At 35.5% G+C, this 16840-nt stretch overlaps 1 protein-coding gene across 3 annotated transcripts in view; it reads left to right on the forward strand.

Annotated features, from left to right (window-relative positions):
• Positions 1-1950: 1950 nt before the first annotated feature.
• LOC144447019 (uncharacterized) overlaps positions 1951-16840 on the forward strand; it is a 30526-nt gene continuing 15636 nt past the window's right edge. For 2 of the 3 annotated variants that reach the window (XM_078136881.1, XM_078136879.1), the window contains exons 1-2: positions 1951-2029; positions 2438-2591. The gene's annotated coding sequence lies outside the window, so the exon portion shown is untranslated. Of the gene's footprint in view, positions 2030-2437; positions 2592-4782; positions 4845-16840 lie in introns of those variants that run through there. The other variant, XM_078136880.1, reaches the window with a different exon arrangement.

Raw genomic sequence — 16840 nt, forward strand, 5'->3', positions numbered from 1 at the left:
ACTCTTGAATTCATTTGGCAAGATAACATTTCCTGCACTGACACTTTTCAAGCTGTTATAGGAACTGATAATGCTCAAGAAGTGATAAGCCACAAATTTTGATTTTATCATTAGCCGAAAAGTGGAGGCTAATATCTTAGTCAGTCTCTCCGTACATGTACACATAGTGCTGTACATTCACCATGGGTTTGGGTTTACAGAATAGGCAGGGGTCGTAGTCAGTCAGGAAATGTAGAATATAAATCACACATGATAAATTGCGTAGTACGGGTCAATGAATTGGTACAGGTACTAGGTACATGTACAATGTACGTATAGCTGATGGTGTAAGTGTCTCGGCAATTACCATAGACAGTGGGTGTGAAAATAGATTACATCCATGTACATGTAAAGTGACCGACTAATTGAGGGGTTACAACAAATTGTTAGTACCCTGTGTTGAACTGGTGATGTCACAGATCATTAAGTTTTGTTTCTGAATGGGTACCATTAGTATGTGTGTCACTGTTTGTAGACCAAAAAAAATGTATTTAATATATTACATTAACTTGGGGACCACATGACAGAGGGTTTTGCAGAGATGCATCTAATGTACATCTTAATACCAGATACATTAATTTGGTTTTCACAATCACATTATTTAATGTCCCAAGTCAGTAATCATATCTACAACCTCTGCATGTGTTTGTAAACAGTTTGATAAAAACATCAGTCTTTGTAAACCAGGAGTGGATGCCAACATGGCTTGTGGTGTAAATCGTAACGATACCGTATAGGAACTAGACTAGGTTGACTCAGCCCAGGTACAAAGAGTTGTTGACACAGTCTGGTTAATACAGTGCACACCACAGTGCAATGACATACATGTATATTTTGATGTATGTGAGGTAATGTCCTCATTAATGAAAGTTTGTGTTGAGACCGATGAATCTTTCTTGGTATCAAAAGTGGTTATTTCCCCAGCAAAAGTGTCAACAATTTTGAAGTGTTTTATTACATCCTGAATAAGTTTATAAGGATGTTGTTCAAAAGGTATATCCCCTTTGTATTACCGTGCAAATCAAGTTGAAGTATGACGCTGTCAAGGTCTAACCTACATTGTATGGTATATGTATATACCTTTGTCAAACAAACTATCTCAATTTGTCCCTGAGGCTAATGATGTTTACCTTCTTTCTTCCAAGTTCACTGACTGCATAACAAGCCACACCTGATGACCTACATCGAGATAAAGTGGTAGTAGTCATAACATATGCTACTGGTAGTCAGTCTAAAACATAGCATATGATGTGTTAGAGTCCAGCTTTGATAACATATGCACATGTCAGAGTGATACATTGAAATACTGGTAGTCTAAACATATCTGACATGTAGATGTACTCTGTGTGAGGGGTACACCATTGTTTCTCATAATACATGTATGTGAATATCGTCATTCAATGCTTTTGTGCCAACTTTTATTGAATGACAACTAAGGTTCATACAAACCATAGTATGGGGGGGGGGGGTCACACTGGGTCAAGAAAGGGTTCAATATGTTAAAATGAGCGTTCAAACTCCAGACATTCCTGCAAAGTACAAAAAGACATTAATCATACAGTTCGTAATTTGTACAAAAGTTTTCAGATTACCGTGCACAGTGCTTCTAGCAAATCACATGTAATCACGACTTCCGTGAACTTGAATTCTGTAATTATGTGTGTGGGTGTGACTCATCACTGTTTGGTTTAGAAGTTGATGTTTGTATACTGATGGTATAGTTACCTACAAATGTGTACTGTGGATATCCATGGTATATGTTGATTCATTTACATATGATTGCTATGTACTACATGATGTAATTCACCTGGTCAAACAGGAAGTAACTGTGAGTGAGTGAATAAACTACCTTTGTACTGATCACGATCACTTGGTGGATTTGTGGATTTCTGGTCAGTGAACGAAGTGGCAGGATCACAACACTTGTCTATGTCGCTGATTTTCATATTAACTGTGTTAGTAAGAGGGATGATTGATATATACATGTAATGTATGTGTACTCCAGAAATATGTCATCATTTCATACACTCTGTAGAAACTTAAAACTATATCTCTCTCATCTCATGTGCGGTGAACATTAACATTCTGCACTGGAAAATCTTGAGATTGAGATACTGCAAGAATTGTTCTGAAAAGTAGAAAAAAAAAGTTATCTCAATTTTGAAAGCAGAAGAAGAATTTGTATGGCTTCATAACTTGTGTTCATAAAACTTTAAGGCTGTCCCATCAAGTGTTCATTCTCCACCCACCACAGTTTATTATTTTCAGCATTGTGTATGTGTATTTCACAATTGTTTACTTTTCCCAGTCAGTGATTCATTCATTCTAACCACATGCCATGAATCATTCATTCTATTATTTTGACAACCTAACTTTGGTTCTTTGGATTTTCTTTCAGAGTCTTGAAGGGAGTACAAGGACCGTCGTTCTGTGTTGAGTGCAGATTGTTGTGCTTTGTCCAATTATCAGACTGTATTCATACTACGTTGTACAATTATAGAAAGTGGTGACTTACAGATTTCATACACTCATGGTGAACTTTTGATGTGAAGGTAAGTGTGGCCTCAATTTGTTCAATTTTGTTTTGCGTGTGTTTTGCAAGCTTGGAATCCATGCTCCCCTGCCAATGTAAAGATCTGAAATGTCTTAAAACAGACATGTTTCCAAGATAGATTCTTCATATATATGTTTGTCATATTTGATAACTGACTTAATTCTCATACATATGTTTGTCATATTTGATAACTGACTTAATTCTCATACATATGTTTGTCATATTTGATAACTGACTTAATTCTCATACATATGTTTGTCATATTTGATAACTGACTTAATTCTCATACATATGTTTGTCATATTTGATAACTGACTTAATTCTCAGCTAGATGGTCAAACTCTCCTCAGGAATGAAATCTACATGTACATGTAAGAATCTTGAAATAGAGTACTTCATGGCACAAATTTAACTTTTAGACTTGGTCATCAGATTTGGCCAATATTCTTTCAATATTCAATAGCGCATGGGCAGCACATGATCTAGTAAAAAGTACTACCGGTATCCAAAAACTGATAAAACTATCTATTAAACCATCCAGATTATTTTGTTTATAAAAACTGAATGCAACAAATATATCTTCACACAGTATGTATTTTATGAGGGTAGGAACTCTAAACAGAACCAGCCACAGCCTCCCTAAAGTGTACACATGGCCAGTGGCAAAACTTTGTGAAATGAAGCTGTTTATGAATTGTATCAGTATCTTGTAATTCGATACAGATCACGCTATGTTTTTAATATACTGTAATGTAAATCAACACAACCTGATATGAGTGAGAATATTATTTTGCCCCGAGATCAGCTACGTTTCAGAAGTCAATATTTTCAAAGTAGTGTTTCACTTCCTCTTTGATTCCTGCGAAATGTATTTATAAAAAACTTATAAGTTAAAGGCCAGTTTAGATTATGATTAACAGTTGGGTGTAATAAATAGGTGTCTAGCAGAACTATAGAAATAGTTAGTCCAGAACAAAAAATTGATCCTGCATGTTATATGGGATTTAACTGCTACAAAGAAAATAACATGCTGTATGGTTCATATTTGTGAAGCTGATCATAAATATATATTTTTTGAATTAAATGCACTACACAGCTGTAGCTTGAAATGTAATACCCAAAGTAACTTAGCCTTTATACTGGTTAAATGTGTGATTTCTGCTAGACTTGTTCACTATATTACAATAAAAATAAGATGAACTAGTGACTGAGTATAGCAGAATCACAGATTCACCCAGGAGTAACAGCAACCTGGATCTCCAGTATACAATGTCATAGATCAGGTGAGGTTCCTACATGTATGTCAGGAAAACAGATCAGTATCAGTTTGATGCAAGCATGCATGTATCTATAATTTATAAAAATGAATGAATACAGCAAAGTCACCGATCAAGTGAGTAGATGGACTATCCATAGAAGAGTTTGTTTGTAATCCTTTCCTCTTGTTTTCATTGTATTAGATTACCTGTAGATTAATTCAGCTCAGCATCCCACCTGCAATTTTGATTTTTCAAATTTTTGATCATAAATTAAAAAATGTAATGGGAGTTTAGGATAGTAAGTAGCTTTAGTCCTTCTAGACTATAGGTAAATAGGTTATCATTGTATGAAAGAATATGTTTAAAAATTTCGAAGGGTGCTAACATCCTCAGTCATTGAAAGAAAAAAATTGTTAGGTTCAGAATTCCATAGATAGTGTAAATATTAAAAATAGAATGTAGCTGCTTTGATCTATTTTGCAATTTCATATATCAAACAATAAAACTGCACAGTGAAACATGTACAATTATATGTTTTAAAAAACAGGATGGATTAGTGTGTTCTAATTATATTTCTTAGTTCTACTCAACATGTATTTCAAATGAACCAACAGATGGTTTTACACTGTCATTGTTCCATTGTAGTGGAAAAAAGATACTTCTGCATTGAGTTGTCTGTCGTCGTGGTGACTGTTCAGTCTAATTGAAGTTCTCTGACCTTCGACCTCTGACCTAACAATATTATATACCGTGTGAGTCACTTTCATTTTCCTGCCGATTGAATTTCCTCAATTACAGTGTTGGAGTTTGTGATATACAATATAGGTGCCGTAACCTTTGACCTCACCACATCACCCAGAATAACTTTCACTTCCTGCTATACAATTGGTTCAATCAGTAGAACATTGTTATGTTTGTTGATGGCACGCACGACATGGCATCACCAGGTTGTAGTCTTTCCTGTTTATGAATAAGCACGTACAGTAGTTATGGTAAGTTTGGTAATTTTTAGTCCTTCATCCGGAGTATTGTGAAAATTAGGTGACGTGTCAATCCATAAAATTTATACAGTTGAGTCTTGTGTCTTTCTCTTTAGATATTTATCGTATGATAGTAAAACATTTCTAAGTCCATTCCTGATTTATAAATGAAAGCAACAAATATATATATTGTGTTAAAATTCTTTTTGTGCATCCCTTATCAAAAATTAATTCCATGGAATGTGTTTTGTAGATTTTGATTTCTGTATTGTGTTGGCTCAGAAAATGTCATGTCTTTAATAGTCATTTCACCTAGATTATGATAGATACCATGCTTTAGATTTCTAAACAGGTTGTTTGAACAGGAATATGGCCATGGACATTTGCTCCAAATCTATTAATATTTATAGACATGTATGATGTAGTCCACATATATAAATGAATGCTAAGTGAAACACGTACTCAATTGAAAAGCCACTCTTCAGACATCTTTACATAGCAATATCATAACTTGCTGGTAGTAGTATCAACATTCAGTTATAAGGATGGCCATCAGTGTGCCCTCTCAGCCAATTTGACGTGCCACTGATGCACACAATTTCTAGTGACGCACCAAAATTTGTTCCACTATCTCTTACTATGTGGTGATTCACAAGAAATGCCAGTTTTTATCATTTTGACTCGCAACAACAAAATTTGTCTATCATAATTAAGAGGGCACACTGGTGGCCATAAAGATTTGAAATACTTGTACATACTGTTTGTGATACCAAATATATTCAGACTACATATGTTTGTGATACTGTTGTCTCACCACTCAAATTTTTCTGCAATATAGAAACATACATATACATGCGTACTAAAAACAGGTCAGCTGTAACTATGGAATTTGTCATGATAAAGATCGTCTACAAATACAGATCAAACCCTCAATGCTGAAAACTTGAGCTGCTTCTGTGTTCTTTTGTAATTACAAAAACAGTATTGTTCAGAAACTGCATGTCAAATAAGGGTTACTTCTCGTTAGTCATCAGAAGTAAGACATTGAGAATAACTACAATTCAAAATTGTTATATTCATTTACCTGGTTTTTTTTCACTCTTGTCTTACACATTGAAATATACCTCAGAAAATATTTAGAATATGAAAAGTTTACCCCACCCAGTAGTAAAGCTACCTGTAAGATATGCAGATTGTATTGTCCTGCGCCTTACATGTCCATCAGCTACAAAGCCAATATTGATAATTGAAATGGTGGCTAGCTATAATTTCAAATGAAATTTAATGAGTCTATCACTACTACACGAACAAGTAATGTACGTCTCGGAATAAGATTACTGCGCCCCAGTAGTATAGCTACCTGCACTCATTTGCACAATGTCTTCAATCATATGCAAAATACAGTGTTCTGCTCATTACATGTTCAAACGCAAGACTAATTAAAATCAATATTATTAAATTACAGCCAGTCAGCTATAATTTGAATGTCAGAGTTAATAAACAGTCTCAGATCAATATGTCTGTCCATCAGACATTGCAGAGTGTCGATCTAAAATACTCCCAGGGGGTTGTCTAGTTCATTACAATGCAGTGCATAATGTTGAATCCTACAATATTAAAATTAAAGAACTGTCAAATGGATTTCATGGCTTTCAAATTTTCATATTTCACTTAGGATCAAATGTGTGATTATACTAATGTTGTTGTTCTTTCATTTTTGCATGGAATTAATAATAATAATAATGTTGGTTTCTTATATAGCGCTTTCCCACTCCGTGCTCAAAGCGCTTTACAATTATTACCCCTGGCTCGGATCAGAACGGCACAACGGCCCTTTAGTCTTCCTCAACTCCCCGGGGAGCATACAATCCAAATGCAGCCATTTCAGCGCATAGGATTAAAGCCTTCACATTGCAACCTACATCCTACCAGGTCCCCAATTATACAGCTGGGTTTACTGAGGCACAGTCGTGGTTCAAATCTTGCCCAAGGACTTTAGACACTCAGAAACAAACAGCAGGCAGCGACGGGGCTCGAACCTGCAACCTGTAGATTCCAAGCCGGTCACGCTAACCATTCACCCATCATGACTCCATCATGACTAGTAGTACTCCCAGGGGTTCTCTCATCCGTTACAGCATATTGCATTATGCCAAGTCTTACAAAATTAAGATAAATACACTTTGAAATATGGATTTCACTGGTTATTATTTTATTATCTCACTTATTTATAGGCTCAAAAGTATAATATTGGAGTAGTTATTCATTTTTGCATTAGTATTTCTAATTGTTGATATTATATTCCCAGGGGTTGTAATCAGCAATTAATCACAACAATTGCACAATGGTGAGTCTCACCATGAAAAATGGATTACATAATTTCTTATTTTATACTGTACTTAGGATAAAACGTGCGATGGTGATGTTGTTTTAATTTTTACTGCTGCTCCTGCAGTTGTTATTGTTTGTCTGTTTGTTTTAAAGATTGGTGTCTGCATTTAGTGTGTTTGGTTCAAATCTGGTCTCTGTAATTGATACATAATATTTTAAATAATTACTGTCAGGGTCATGGTAAAAATAGTGTATAGTCTAACATGATAATCACAGATAATTATCTCCAAAAAAAAAATATTTATGATGAAAAATGAATTTTAAAACTCCAGACAATTTGAAAGTGAATCCAGGATGTCATCAGGAAAGTAAACAGAAGATTGATGGAAAACGGCAGTCGAAAAGACTAATAATATTTGTTTTCCCGAGCTCCATAATGAATTATGCATATTGAATTATTTATTGTGAGTGTCTGGTGTTTGCATAATATCACATTTCACTATATAGGTTGGGTGGATGCTGTAAAACTCTAGAAATTTCACACACAGCTTGAGCTACAGAGTGTAGGAAGCTTACACTGTAGGTATGTACATATATGATATGAAAAAGAATTGAAATTTGGACCGTGAACAAAAAGGTTCACACATAGCTATAAGCATAACCCCTTGAGTGATATTAGGGTCTATGCTGCAATAGCTCATAGACTTAGCTATCTAAACTCAACAATATTGTTTGCCAGAACAACCAGGGTGTTGAGCCAGATAGCCAAGTCTCTTGGGTACATTGTAATACTGAAAGTGATAGATATATTTTGTATGATCAGTTCTATTTCTAGGGGAACATGGATTATATTTTCTGTCCTTGAATGCAAGAGATCATTCAATGTTTACAGGAGTACATGCATAAGTGACCAGAAATTTTACATTGAAACATATACGTAGCTATGAAGTATAAGTAGTTAATTTGCCATGCAGCACTGCAGGCATTCCAAATTGTTTACAGTTGTATGTATGTATATGGTTACATCTAGCTGTTGGCCATTTACTTTCCAGTTTGCCTGAGTGATAGAATGTCATAATCTTTCATAATAGCTAATGATGCTATTAAACCATGATATCCAAAACTACTGAAAATTACTACTCAGAGTCACAAACATTTCAGAAAGTGAAACCCAAATTTTGAAACTACATGTATGAACATTCATTCTTGTTTCCAAAATTATATTTTCTGCAAGGTGCACTGAACCTGAATACTATTACTACTGTTATTCTGTGTGTACTGTTTAATTGGAAATGGGGGAAGGGTGAATACTATTGTTATTCTGTGTGTTGTTTTCACACATTTTGAAAATGGGTATGTTGGGAGGGGGGTATGAATTTTCAGTAACTTTATTCCATGTTCTTTCAAAGATTGTACACATTGACAAAAAATCTTAGGACCATATCTCTTTTGGTGTTTTAGAATCTTCAGACTTCAAATAAATATTTGACAAGATTCTGTTCTATCATTTGTTGCTCCAGGGAAATTGTGATATACAGGAATAGCCATGTTAGACTATCATGTAATCTTAAAGCACAGCATGGACACATAAGGTTTCAAATTTGACAGCTTAAGCCTTTGTGATGCATGTTGCAGAAAGTGTGGCATAACACGTGCGTTACTACTTTGCACAACATTCACATCCTAAGGTGATAGTGAAATGTCACCACTCAGACTAGACCCATTAAAGTAAGGAACCTTCGCTAACAATCTATCAAAAGAGAATAAAACAACCCGTTCCTTTGCCCAGGGTAATGTTTCCTTGAATGATTCAAATGCAGATCCATCAATAAAAGGAGAGTACTGCACTTTATTTAGACTGGTGTCTATTGTATCCAATTTTGAACAGATTCCAAATGTCTGGTTCCATCTCTATAAAGTCTAGGTGTGCACAATGACGGGACTGTTCATCAGGTCTTTATAGTGATTTCCTTTATTGTACACATAGGCCTAACCCTACATGTATAGGTGATGAAAACACATCCAGGTGTTGTTGCAAATTCTGCAATTCGTGTCTTTTAAAATGTGGTACCTGTAATTTAAACGGCAAGGTTTCAATCCTCAAGTCAGTCTTATCTTATCAGTACAATCATAAGAATTACATACAATGTAGAATTTATTCTTTTGTTCTGGATTAACTTTTTCTGTCGGACATCAGTTTTCAGAACCCAAATTTTCATCCTAGTCTGACTTGGGCCTTTAAGTGGTCTGGCAGGGTAGGAATGGGTTCATATCGCCTTTCACCCGTGTAATTTTGTCATCATTCACTATTTTGTGATGTAGAAAATAGCTGAAAGCCGGCTAAAACAACCGGCTGTCAGCAATACATTTCTGGCTATCAAATTGGATAAATAGTGAAAAGGGTCCCCAAAGCTATGAAATTTATGGGTAAAATATTTTAGTGTTTGTGGTTGCTATCGAACAATTATACTTATACTCACTAGCAAGTATTCCTTACCTCAATAATATTGGGTCACATCAACAATTGAATCATCAATATTGTGTCAAAATAGTGTAAGGAGAGGCCTTTGAGGTTTTCAAAATGAAAAATTCACACACTGTAGGAGGGGGGCAAACCCCTAACCACCCTCCCATACCCACCTCTGCGGCCGCTTTGTGGTTGCAATAGTTTTCCGCCTATAATTACGGTACTATTTAACCAGCTACACTAAAAATGTTCTATAGCCCTCACTAAAACTATAAGTGTCATCAACACTGTCTTGTGTCATTTCATATTTTCACCGTGGTTTGTTAAAATACTGGTGCGTGTAGGTGTATTCTATTTATAGTGTAGTCTTCCTCTACGCCACCATTTCAGTTTCCTACACACCTGTAATATTTACACTTATTGTATACTCATTATTGATATTGTATGAATAATTCATGTGGCATGCAGCAAGAGATAATGCTAGTGTTTAGACCACCTTTACAGTGACTTGTGAATGATAAATGATCAGATCAATAATTTAGCTTCAGCTGTGCAATGAACCTAGTTTAAACAGCATCAATCAGTCATCTAGAAAGTTGTCAAAGTGGAACGTTTCTCTGTTTGTACTTACCACACAGGACATGTCTTGTCGTGGTAGACATTGTAGACAAAGTGTTCACTGATAAAACTATGTGGATGCCTCAGAGGAAAAGTTTAGTTTTAGAAGTCGTCCAGGTAATGTAATGTTTTTGTTGTCTCTTCCGGTGCTGTGTAAACAGTTATGGTATTACCCTAATGGCAATGTAGCCTTGATACAAGTAGCCATTACATCACTTCAGGATGTATACATACACTGTAATGCAGGGCAACAAGGTGAAACATCATTCTATTGTGGTTTCAGTTCTCCTTGTGACGTTTAGATACTATACTGACACGATTGTGTCTGTTGTATCAAGCAATAAATACGTATACATGTTTGGAATTACGACTATAGGGAATGTGTCATTCTAACAAAGTACAAGGTTGGCATGGCAGTACAAATGACTGAACTGACAAAAAGGTGTGCATAACAGTATTACTATTAGTGACAATTTTAACACATGTATATATCTGAATAGCGGAGAATGGGACTAGTGATTTTTATGGTGTGGGTTGAAATCCCACTTGTACCACTGTGTGTGTAGAGTTGTGGCCGCAATAAAGTAAGTTATTGACGTTTACCCTAGATCTAGGTAAGTACCACTGGCACCAGGTCAGTCACCGATCACTCAGTTGCACAGGGTTGGACAAAATCTTGCGTCACTCCAGGAAATTTTGAGTCAGAGAGAAAGATTGTAAAAATTCAAACGCTTTGTAGTTATCAATGCCTTGTGGCAATGAAATGTCATAATATTCTAAAAGCATGACAGGTCTCTGCTGATAACACATATGGTTGAATGGCTACAGTGGCCGGCGTGGAATCTGCAGGTTGTGTAGGTTCGAGCCTTGTTGGTGTTTGTTTCTGAATGACAAATGACTAGTAACCCAGCTACATTTGTATATAATTAGGGACCTGGTAGGATAGAGGTTGTAATGTGAAAACTTTAATGTTATGCGCTTAAGTTATAGAGGCTGCATTGGATTGTATGCTGCCCAAGAGTTGAGGAAGTAGTTGTGCTACTATAGATCCGTGCCAGGGGTAATAATTGTTAGGGTCAGGATTTCTCCAGAGAACAGACACCTTGTCAATACACTCTATATTATTATATCTACATGTCCAATCCATCAAGAAAAAGTACAGAATTGATTTGTCTTATTGACATCAAAATGTCCTGTCATACGTAACCATCAGTAGTATTATGTCATCCATAAAACATCAGTTTCTGTGATGAATTATTCAAAATGTAGTGTAATATGTACTCGGGTGTAAAATGAGGTTCTAAAGTGTTCAGGTCCGTTTTAGGAGACAACAAAGGTATGTGAATATGCAGGTCATCAGAGTTCGTTTGTTTTCATAAGAAGTGACAGTGGAATTTGGCTGTACCACACAATGTTAACAATTAGCCCATATGCCCTTGTATATGTCACGATCAGGACAAAAAAACTTTTGTCCATGCAGTAATCCTTCCCTCCCACTATTTTTTTTTTTTTCAAAAACACCATTGAACTTGCCAAGGTAGGTTGTACTTGTAGTCAAGGTACGTCAGTTTCATCTGCTAGGTCAGACTTTGCGCACAGACAGACAATGAAGAGGTTGTTTTCATGGCAGCCCTGTTTATTGTTTTGACCCCTGGCCATTGTACTCAGACTGATGTGCCTAATACATATGTATAAGTACAGTACCTCGTGACTTGCTGTTCTACATACTAATTCAGTGCAACCGATATACTATTGTCATTACATTTGTGGTCACTGTATTGTCAACAGTCGTCAGTAGGTCTGTCTCACATTGGTATGTTTTTAAGTGCAAAAACAGCTCTGTAAGTAGTTTCCCCAAGTGACTTGTGAAAACCAGTATGGATCCATTGTCTGTTAGCTTCAATCCAGGTGGGTTCACCTTTACTCAGATTTTACTTTTGTTGAAATTTTTTTCGTACAGTATTTCTTCATATTATAATAGAGTAGAAACTGTCGTGTGCTGGAGGAAGGGAATTTATTGAATGTAAACACACGAGCTAACGTTATTAAGTAGCGGTTGTTCTGATCAGCTGGTGTACCATGTAGAACACCTAGTTTCAATTTTGGTGTAACTTAGATCTGACTTGTCCACAGTGGTATTTACAGCCTGTATCTGTTCAACAGTGACAGTATTGTTCTTTGAATTAGTTCAGTGGATGACTTTATGGTGTGATGTTTACAGGGAACATGCTTGTTTGTACCATTCAGTCCAGCTACATTTGTATCACCTGTATTTACCATTAATTAAAACCAATTCAAATTAGAGTTCTTTGTTTATACCACAAGTGTTGCTGTAGACACTGTGTTCTGTAACACATTAACAGACAGGAAAATATCAGGGGAAATATTTACTGTTTTGTACATGTTTAAAATAAAATGTATTAACGCTGGTACATGTGTAGGTCTTAGTCTCAAACTATTGAGAACTCGATTATTATGAGTTATGTTTCACAATTTTCTACCACCCTGACTGAGCACTTGATGTACATTTCAAATTTTAATCTACATTTTAAATTATCTAAAGAAATTTCCAGTATTAGTCTGTCTACTGGCTGAATCTATGTAGTGAATGAATGTAGCAATATCACAGTATATACTAGGCCAGGTTCAGACATGTACTGTACCACTAGTGACTCCGTGAGACATCACGTTTCAGTTGGCCTGTATCTATCAGGTCCAGGTCTATAGACAATGTAATGTTACCTTAGGACATCTTCCACATGGTGACACCGAGGTCACCAAAACAAAAGACATGTGTATACTTGCAAATACACCAAAGTATTATGATTTCATGTGATTCTTAAGTTTTGGAATGTCATACATATTCATGTGATGTTTATCAATTTTGTACTTTTTGGTCTCAACGGGAAGTAATGTTGGTACTTTTTTCCAAATAAACCTGGGTCATCCAGGGGTATCAATGAGGTCGCTCATTGATCAAAATTGTGATTTCGTATGTTTTATTAAAAGAACAGTATTGGAATGTAAAACATGTAAACTAATTATACTGTTTTGCCTCAATATGGGTAAAATCTAGCTATGAATATGAAGTTCCTCTCATTGATCAAAATCATCATTTATGGATAAACAACTGTGTAAAATAGGCATGTACATTGTACTTGTTTAGTTATGATGTACATTTAACTGGAGTATATCTCTGTAACTGACATCCTAAAACTTGATAATGTAACATTGATACCCCTGAGTACCCGCACTGGAACTCCTGTGTCATGGGGTTCCGTTATTTAAACAATAATGTACGCCCTCCCAGCCCATAATGGACGAAAGCAAACTTTGGAGTCCATTATGGACTGGGAGGGCATACATTATTGTTATTATTTTATAGTTTTGCCAATTCCAGTGAATTTGTAGACCGAGAAACGCAAAACAATGTATAATATACACAGTGCTGAATATCGTCTGCCATGTTCGGCCCGGAAGCTGAATACTAATCATAGCGACACACGTACGTACACGTACACACACATATACACTTCAATGAACTGCTGTGAACACAAATTTGTTTCATGAATGCATTGTATTTTTAAACAGTAGAAATGACAATCATAAGTTACAACATACATTTCGAAAAAATACCTAGTCGTATGAAGAAACAGAACAAATCTCATCTCTCATTACGGACATAAGCTTTTATTGTTATGTTCGTTCTGGGGCCGCGATGCCCAATAACGGAGTACATTATCAGTAATAATGTACAGCGATGACGTCACAAAATTCACTGGAATTGGTAATGCTATAATATAATATTACATACACCGTATGTTTATAGGAAACGGTAAATTTCCATAAAAATCATGCCACACGATCATGCGATTTCATGTGTAGCAAAAGATCACGTCCACATTTGTATATCATGAGCATGCAGGCATGCAATATGTTCGGTATTGCACTGCGGTGAAAATACCACTAGTATGTATTCACACCAGTACAAGTAATCTCTGGTACATATGTAATAATTAATACATAGTAACATTGAATGATTTACAAAATGTACATCGTATACATCAAGAGATAGATCATAACTTTTTATTGGTCGTCCAAAAACTAACGTCTTTGCGTCAGTTAGCTCAATAGAAAATAATTTCTGTGAATTATTAAAACCTGATGTCAGATTTATACAATTAAGACACCATTGTTGCTTTTAAAGGTTAAAAATTTATTATCATTGCTGTAATTAAATTGTTAGGATATCAAATTTTAAAGATAGCTACTTATGTAGTTACAGCTCTGTACTAAAAATTAATGTATGAAGTGTTTAACCAATAGTAATAATTAATACACACTATATTGCAAAATGCACAATTGTGTAATTTTTGGAATTTTGTAGTTAGGATGTACAGCCATTACAGATTGGAACAGTTTTATATGTCTTTTTCAGTTGATGTCAGTTTCCACATCCACTATTTCTTGCGAAACTTCACAATTTTTGCGATTTTCTTATATTTTTTTCTTGAATATATAAAAAAAAGTTTAGGATCAGTGTGAAAAACTAGGTGGTGTCGGGTAACCGGAACCAAACAACTTTATTTGGCCTTATAGACATTTAAGATGTCGATTTGAAAATAGATATAAATTCTTGAATTGAAATATTGTTCGGTTATACAATGGAAACAAGCAATTTTGGTTATTTTTTATTTCAGTTGTAAAATGTACACAGTGTAATTTGATTTGTTTGTAAACTGTAAACAAATGGTGTGTATGTGACAATTGATGCATGGTGTGTAAAATGTTCAGACTTGGCAAGTTTTCAAATACATAGGTTTGTAGAATAATGTTGTGAGATTTGTAGATGTGATAAAAACAAAATGACTGATTTATAGAAGTGTTTGTGACATGAATGCAAATAATAAAATATCTGTTCCAGGGTTTACTGAAGGTTACTTCCTGGTTTCAGCACAATACTAACAGTCTATCCATATCTTGGAATCTAAATACAGGCTTTTAGAATCCTTTTATATATGGTTCAACCCTCCAAAAAAAACAAAAGCAGAATTGTTCAAATTATACAGTCATAAATTAGCCATGGATTTAAAGATCCAGTTCAGATTGACTGGGATTAAAATTTAGGTTTGCAAAACAGTTGTGAAGCAGTTTTACAAAAAAGTGGTCCTGAAAAAGAATGATCCTGTGTAAGCTTTACGGCTCCACTGATAAGATAAACACTGATGAAGGAATTTAGGAATGAATACCTGTCCTTATGCCCTTTATCTGTCATAATGTTGACACATTGTTTGACATGTACGGGATTAGCAGTCCTCTACCGGAGCTAATATTAAAGTTTGTGTAGCGGGTTATAACCAACTCCTTGTCTGAGTTGCTGCTGAAGTCTTATCAGTATTGGATAGTGTAAGACAAAGGGGGATTTAGAAGGTGTGAATTGGGTTGACCTTTGTAGTTCAAGTAAAACCAGTCCAGCAAAGTCAGAAACCATATGCCTGCACATGGGAAGCCTCCATGGGTCTCAAGAATGAAATGCAAGAGGACCAAAATAGTTTGCCAAAATTACGAGGAGAACTTAATTACGGAGAAAAATAGTTGTGGCGAGTAGTATTAAAAATAAGTCATACTACTGTACCATGAATGGAGTAGTGACTGCACAGTAAGGGTTTAAGGATGAAGGGCACAACTGTAACCATTCAAAAGAAACGGTAAACATTTAAAACACGAATTTTACACATATATTCATATGAGCTACACTATAAAATAAGACACGTCTCGTTGTTCAGCCCTAACAGGGCTTGTGAATGTTGCATGGCTTATTTGTTTCGCCGTGAACACTGCATGCTGTGTGTGTCCCCATCCGAATGTGTACATTTTTATCTCAGTATTATCATCACCTAGCCTGGCAAGGGGTGAGACAGTGTGTACTTTATCTTAATCTAGTCTAGCAAGGGTGAGATGGACTAATCCTGCTATCCTGTGAACTTGTCGGGCATAAGTACAATAGACACCAGTGGAAAGATAAACAACGCGGCTCCGCCTTGTTGTTTATCTTTCCGCTGGTGTCTATTGTATACTTTGATTACCTTTGGTTAGGATTTAAAACCAACATGAAATAGATTCCTTTGTTTCTAGAATAGAGGCTCCATAGAAATTTAAAGTATTAAAAAGGTCATAATTACTGCAATTACTTGAATTAGGAAATACAGTGAAGCTCTGGTTGAAACGACAGGAGGACAAAGTCATTAGTATTATCAGGAGAGTCCTTCATGGTTATACATTTCAAATGTGAAGGTGTGAAAAGAAACATTTGAAACTAATTGTTTCATTGCTGTCAGATTTTGAACTGATTATGTGGTCAAGGACTCCTCTCCACAATGTACAAATTAACAAATGACCTCAAAAATACAATTGTAAACAGATATAAATACATTTCATGGTAAACTTTTACTGTGGCTGTGTTTTTTCAAAGTTGGCATACCAGATGACAAAAAAAAAAATAGGGTAAAGACAACAGAAACAAGGAGGATTACATTCCAAAATATGTCAGCTTTGAAAGTACTGAAATTCCTGTGAGGACTGTATTGTCCAA

This window comes from Glandiceps talaboti, chromosome 16, assembly GCF_964340395.1.
Source record: "Glandiceps talaboti chromosome 16, keGlaTala1.1, whole genome shotgun sequence".
In the NCBI taxonomy this organism is placed as follows: domain Eukaryota; kingdom Metazoa; phylum Hemichordata; class Enteropneusta; family Spengelidae; genus Glandiceps; species Glandiceps talaboti.